Below are 6,614 nucleotides of genomic sequence, written 5' to 3' on the forward strand. Positions count from 1 at the left end.
TAGCTTAGCGAAGCTCCGCCGGACTTCTACACCGCCACCGACACCACGCCGTCGTGCTGTCGGATTCAAGAGGAGCTACTACTTCCGCTGCCCGCCGGAACGGGGAGGTGGACGTCGTCTTCATCAACAACCGAACGTGTGACCGAGTACGGAGGTGCCGCCCGTTCGTGGCGCCGGAACCGATCGTGATCAAGATCTTCTACGCGCTTTTGCAAGCGGCAAGTGAACGTCTACCGCAGCAACAAGAGCCTCATCTTGTAGGCTTTGGAATCTCTTCAAGGGTGAGACTCGATACCCCTCGTTGCTACCGTCTTCTAGATTGCATCTTGGCTTGGATTGCGTGTTCGCGGTAGGAAAATTTTTGTTTTCTATGCAACGTTATCCTACAATTATTTCATAGGAACGATCTTGGTGGTAGCCGGTAGGTCTTGTAGAACATGCACAAGGTCCACCTCATTTCACCAGACAGGTGCCACAAGGCTCTTCTCAAAGATTGACAAGAGGTCGGTAACATTGCCAAATTTGTTCTAAACATGCGCAAGGTTGGACACCTCCACATGGTTGGGGACCATAAAGATGGCCGCATCGCCGGCATATAGAGATGTTCGGAACCTCCCTCCCCTACCAGGGAGGCAACTAAGGAGGCACTGGTCGGTGGCCACTTGAAGGATGAGCTGGAGAGGGTCAATTGCGATATCAAAAATTAAGGGGGGGAGCGGATCCCCATGTCGTAGGCCATGTCCATCCTTGATACGATCACCCAAGATGCCATTGAGAATGATTCTCGATGAAGTGGTGCAAAAAAAAGGCCGTGATCGAATTGCGGAAGCGTGGTGGAAATCTAAGGCATTGAAGAAGATCAAGGATGTAGTCCTAACGAACATGATCGAAAGCCTTCCTAATGTCAATGCTTGAAGAGAAGTTTCACCTTCTTTCTTTGGTGTAGCCATCTCGCGTAGTTGCGGAGAAACATGAAGTTGTTGTGTATGCAAGCACTTTGGGAATGAGATACAATGTCGTTCATGCGGTGGGGAGGGGGTGGGCAAGCAGCGAGATATGATTTTTTGCCACAATCTGCAAATCCATGGATGAGGCTAATGGGTCTAAAGTCAGGGATGTCCTCCACCCTTTCTTTCTTGGGAATAAGGACAATATCGGTGGTGTTTAGCCAATGTAGATTCCTAATGTTGAGGTTGGAGAAGCATTGTATAACCGCCACGATGTGGAGTTTAATAAATTCCGAACAAGTCTTGAAGAATTTTCCATTGAATCCATCTAGGCCGGGTGCCTTATCAGAAGGCATGTCCATAATGGCATCCTTTACCTCATCCTCCGAAAAACGGTCATCCAAACCGTCCAAGGTCGGTGTTGGGAGGTCAATGGGTTCCGAATTGAAGGATAGATTCTAAGGTGTTGGGAGGCCAATGGATTCCAAACAATTTCTTGTTTGTGTCCCTTCTCGAAGGTTTGTGAGTTGTGACCGGTGAGCAACACGTGGAGAGATATAACGAGGAGGTTGTTAAATTATACGAGGCTAGAAATATAGATCACTATCTGGCGTGATGGACTTTGGTTAGGGAAAGAAGCATGATGGTGAATCTGGCGGTGCACAAACACGAAACGTGGGAGACGCGAGATTTTACCCAGCTTCAGGCCTCCAGGGGAGAAACCCTACGTGTTGCTTGTTGTGTGTATTGTCGGTGAGATTACAATGTTGTCGAGATAGGCTATGACCTAGCAAAACTAGGGTTTTTTCCGAGAGTACGTTTCTGGATTGCTTAGCTTTTCTCGGAGTCCCCTCCTGGACTTTATAAAGGAGGCCAGGTCATGGGTGCCACATTATTCGAGTCATACACAAATTAGTTTCTTTCTTATATGAGCTTTTCCTTTTCGTTACGTCCGGCTCTTGGGATTCGAGAATCTTGCGAGAGATATTTTATTTCTTGGGCTTCATGAGCATCCAGTTTGATAGAACAAGGTATGGTAACAGTGAATACTCGATACAATAAGGTATGCCCACATAATTAGTTCCAAGTGTCTAGGTGAGTCAAAGACTAGCGTAGAGACTTGATCCAACTCAATATTTACTGCAGTCTATGATTTTATCAAGTGTTAATATGAGCCTGTGGAAATTCATCAGGTCAATGTTTAAATCCTTTTTAAAGTCATAGGGATATTTGTTAATGCGCGTAGTGCAACCAACGGATCATGACCAGTTAATTGCTCCAGGAAAAAAAAACAACGCAACCTACTAAAAATTGAGTCCCCAGACTCGAATTCGGTATAAGCTAGGCGAAAATTGACTCATACCACAGAGGTCTTACCGAATCGAGCTCTTGATGATGTAAAGGATACCCAACTCCCGTCGGGATTTTCATCATGTCATTGGCACGGTAATCAATTGGTAGAGTGTCATGGAGGTGAGTGCTAGGCCAATAAATAGGAAGTCTACGACATCTAGACATATTCTCGCGAGGGATGCGATCTGGGTAGTCGAGGGGTTATAGACTTTGCACTCGTGTTTTGATTGTGTGTAGGATACCAAGCATATGTCTGGTCATATGAGAAGGAGTTTCTGCATTTGTAGGGGAGATCATCTTGATTGTGAAGTCGCTTATTTTATCGGGTGCACGACCAGCGCTCCCGATAGGAGTAGCTCCTAAGTAATCAAGGCATACTTGAGTACTTTTTTGCACAACTGATAAGACTTGACCTCAGTGGGCCCTTGCTAGAAGTCTGACTGGCCGAGACAGATTTGACCCCACGTCGAGCGCAAAAAATGGGGCACGCCCCACAGTAACTTCCTATTTTCCGGGATGATGTAGTAAATGGATGATGATTCACTTTCCCATTGCCACATGTTCGCACCAGATCCTCACCACGTAGTGGGAACAACCAATCTTATGACCAAAATGACCATAGTAATTTTCATAAGATAGAAACGGAGAAAACCATGGCGGTCTTCTCCATCCTTTCGCCGCCCTGATTCATCTCTTACGCCACGCGTGCATCGCCATTGCCGCCCAACTTCCAGAGCATCCAAGCATCTGCCTTTTTCCACCAAAATCCTCCATTCCAAGATTATGGCGAGGAAAGGAAAAGCCATCGTCGCCTATGCCACCACCGGTTCGAAGAAAAATGGCGCCTCTGCTTCGACTGCTCCATCAAAGGCCAGGAAAGGCTGATGGGCAAATCTCTCATCAAGGTGAAAGATCTTCGGAACTTGAGAAACTTCAGCTTGGTATCTCTCAGTGACGATGATGTGAAGATCCCATGCAGCGAGGTAATCTCGAGTCCTGCTGCTGGTTGGATTTTTTTCTGTTTTCCCCATCAATTTCTACCGCGGTTTATCCCTTCCTGCTCATGATTTTCTTCGTGGACTGCTTTTCACCTATGTCCTCTAACTGTACAACCTGGCGCTCAACCTATATCTCCTTATTGCGTGCTTTATTACCATGTGTGAATTCTATCTTGGTATTCATCCAAATTGGGGTCTTTGGAGGTATCTCCACATGGTGAAGAGGCATGGAGATGGAGATGACACCTATGAAGTTGGTGGTGTTGCAATAAGTATCAAATTGGATGAGTACTTCAACTTCCGTCTGCAGTACGTTGTGCAGGGTTGGCAGCAAAAATGGTTTTCAATGAAGAATGTGCAATCTGAAGCTCATCCGAAGGGACACTCGTCCTTCGCAATCGAAGAGGTTGCGTTGAAAAGGTCTTGGAAGAACGAGCTATCGGAGACTGGGACTACTGAATCTGAAAAGCTTATGACCAAAATCAGGAATCTTCGAGAAAAGACTGACCTAGACACATTTGGGCTTCAGATTATGTCGATTTTTCTTAGACGTCGAATTCAACCTCTTAGGCTCCATGCCTTGTGTTAAAAAAAAGGCTCCATGCCATGTGGAAGTATTCGGGTACATCAAACCCGAAGCAAGTGTGGAAGGAAGAACCTTCCTCCAAAGAGCTCAAATCGCGGGGTTTTCTCTCCCGCGTGCGGTTCCTCGAAGAGCTGCATACGGAGGGAGTTGACCCCACCAGTACATGGGAGCGCTGTTGGGATCCGGATCCAGAAGATCTACTTCCGCAACTTTGCTGGATCTGAGCCATGAGCGTTGTTGAGCATCGTATGTGTGTGAAAACTATGAGGTGCTAAAGATACGGCACTCGACGTCATACGAGAACCTTCACTCGACCTTGAGGTCAACGACGAGTATGACTACATCATCCATGTTCTAGCGGAACGTTAACCGCTTTGGTCTACAAGGGTATGTTACCAAATCTCACTTAGATCATTACTAATAGATAGATCTTGGGCAATTAGGGTTTGCGTTAATTAGATTTTTTTGTTTTCTGCTACGAATCCGAATAGTTTTGTGGTTGGTACATGACAAAAGAAGCCTTTACTGAGTACCCCTTGTTTCGACACTCGGCAAACATGTCGGCAAAGATCACATTTCCGGTAGCGAAGGGAGGGAATACCATCCAATACTTATTGTCAAGGAGTTAACCGTTTTTCGAAGTCCGATCACAAGTTGTTAGCACATTCCAGGACATCATAATTGTAGAGCTGATTCAAATAACAGTGACACGCCTTCCGCTAATCATCCGACTAACCATTCCCTGCTACACATCTTCTATATGTAAGTTGCCTCGAAGACTACAAACTTGCTATATGACTTGTGCATCAAGCCATCAATGCAAATAAGCCCCAATTGTATTGCATATTAGAATCTCGGCATTTAGGACAAATATATGTTAACGAACTAATCAGACTTCTTATTAGATTCAAGCTAAGCAAGTGAGATGCTTTCATTTATGCCATGTGGGGGCATGGAAGGAGCGAAATAGAAGGGTCTTTCACAACACCGCCAGCCTTCCTCTCGTCACCGTGGAGTTGGTTAGAGAGGAGACCGCTCAAAGGGTCTACATCAGACTCAGGATGAGACGTGCAACTGATAGTGTAGAAGTGTAGGTGTGTGGGTGTGGTGGTTTTCGGGTATCTAATCACAATCTGATTGTTTCGCAAAAAAAAAAATCACAATCTGGTTAGGTTAGGACAAAAAAAAATATTAAAGATGGAGCTGTGAAGCTTTGAGATTTGTGAACTTAAGCTTCAGGTCCAACACACCTACGAAGGATAACTAAAACTAGCTCAATATCTGAAACATATGGGATCAAAGAGCCCAAACTGGTATGAAAGAGGCAAACAAAGAACACAAGGAACTGCATCTCATCTTAAACTTAGTAGCATCTTTATTTAAAGAATAAATGTATTTACACAACAATAACTGCATAAATAATAGCCATGAATAATGTTTGCACACAAGATAGGACATGCAAGAAAACCTGATGCTCCTGGTCAGACTCGTGAACAATATATACAAGAATTGCGTCCGAAAGGATCAGGCACGGAGAGAACATCATAGCAAGCAAAATTATCACAAGTAAGATCAGATATAAAATGAAATTGAGCATTTGGAGACGCCCTACTGTCCAGATGGAGCCGCTTGTGTTGATTAGCTCTCCATTTATTGGTACAACTGTCGGTGACACCGAATTTCATCAACTCGAGCACTTTAGCATTCTTCACAAAGAACTTGGCAAAATTCACATCCGGCTGCTTGCCCTCGTAGCACTTGAGTACAACTTCCCTAAGATGGAGCTCAAGGCATTCGATAGGATCTTGCGGATTGTAATGTTTATCATCTTTCGAACACATCCGGAGAGAAGAGGTGATGTACAGTTTCGTCAGGCAAGGAAAGCATCTCAGGAATTCAATAACCGAATCAAGGTCTGGTCCAGAAGCCTTGAGAACCAATACAGTCACGTTGCGCATTGTCGTTCTGAAGATCTCCATAACCACTTCCTTGTAGAAGTATCCGACTGAGTTCAAGATCTCCACTTTCTGTTCCTTGGGTGCCCTGAAGAACAGCGGGGTGTAAAAGTAATTGATATGATAATGGCCCTGGAATGTGACCAATCTTTCCAGGCGAGGTGCATTCTCGATGACTACATCGACTGTGCAGCCATTCTCGATGATCCGGAGAGATTGTGAGTTGATGAGCACACGGCGAATGACACTTTCATCAGACCGGTCATCTCAGGCTGTAGGTGGGCCTGTCTGTGGGAAACCACTACTTGTCCACCTCTGTCCACCAGCCCAAAGCGGGAGGCCACTTGCTGCACTTTTATTTTTCTGATAGAAAGTGGTGCCCAGTCGGCCCACTTTAACCCGCCAAGCAGCCGAGCACATGGGCCGTCGGCGTGGATCGCGCGGCAGGTCGCATCTGCTTGCCGAAGCAATCAAGGCTCGGATCGTAGCTTAGCGTAGCTGTTTATTCGTTCAGACTTTGCCCACTAGCTGTTTATTTCCTCAGACGTATACTTGCTAGCACATATACTTGCTATAATACATACATGTATAAGCAGCGTCTAGAAATTTAGAGTATTTTAAAACAATACAAAATGGAAATGACAGGAAAATGTCCCAATAAATTCAGAGTATCTCAAAACAACACAAACAGGAAATGACAGGAGAATGCCTCTCAAACACATGAGCATCTCTTTTAAAATGAGTACACAATATTATCAGGTCATGGAAAAATTAC

This window comes from Lolium rigidum, chromosome 6, assembly GCF_022539505.1.
Source record: "Lolium rigidum isolate FL_2022 chromosome 6, APGP_CSIRO_Lrig_0.1, whole genome shotgun sequence".
NCBI lineage: Eukaryota > Viridiplantae > Streptophyta > Magnoliopsida > Poales > Poaceae > Lolium > Lolium rigidum.